The 667-nt window shown below is 39.0% G+C and overlaps 1 long non-coding RNA gene across 1 annotated transcript in view; it reads right to left on the bottom strand.

Moving 5' to 3' along the window:
- Nucleotides 1–667, bottom strand: part of LOC106948271 (uncharacterized) — a 13,006-nt gene that overhangs the window by 8,397 nt on the left and 3,942 nt on the right. The gene's annotated exons all lie outside the window — the stretch shown is intronic.

The following is a 667-nucleotide window of genomic DNA, read 5'->3' as shown; positions in this document are numbered from 1 at the left end:
GAAGTCGCGTAATTCAATTTATTAAAAGTTATTGGGGCCTCAGTCAGTGGTTTTTGTCACTACGGAGAAAAATGTAGATACATTTATCTGCTTAATTTGTGATGGGATCTGGATTCACGGCGAATATTAACTAAACCGCATAAAATACGGCTAAATAGCCGATGTTAATATGATTGTAATTTCACGGATAAAAATAGTACATGACCGATTTTTTTAATGTTGTCGGTCAAGATAAGGATAACAAAAAAAAAGTCTAGCGCGACCTGCCGCCCTGACACCAACTCACACACATCTTCATTCATAGTCTTACGTGTAAATATTTTTTTCTTTTCTTGGACGTTTTGATGTTAGCTTGTCGATGTCGAGTTTTATTCGCTGGGAAAATCAATAAGCAGCTTGAGGTGACTCTGCTGCTCTCTAGTGGCAAGAAACCTTAATGTTGGCTGGTAACAATCGGAATGCATTGTGGGAGATGTAGTTTGTAGAGTATTCGTGCTCAAAACCTATTTTAAATCAATCATGGGCCTATAAAATGCTGGGGGGGCACATAAAATGACATGGCGGGCCACATGTGGCCCGCGGGCCTTGAGTTTGACACATGTGCTGTAGAGCCTTCGAATAAATACCAATTAAGAATTAAGAATATATTCTCTTTCTCTTTCACTGT

The sequence above is a fragment of the Poecilia latipinna genome, unplaced genomic scaffold (assembly GCF_001443285.1).
Source record: "Poecilia latipinna isolate Pla-1442-1.1 unplaced genomic scaffold, P_latipinna-1.0 Scaffold281, whole genome shotgun sequence".
In the NCBI taxonomy this organism is placed as follows: Eukaryota; Metazoa; Chordata; class Actinopteri; order Cyprinodontiformes; family Poeciliidae; genus Poecilia; species Poecilia latipinna.
The sequence above is the reverse complement of the archived record's forward strand: the minus strand, read 5'-3'. Positions and strand labels throughout refer to the sequence as shown.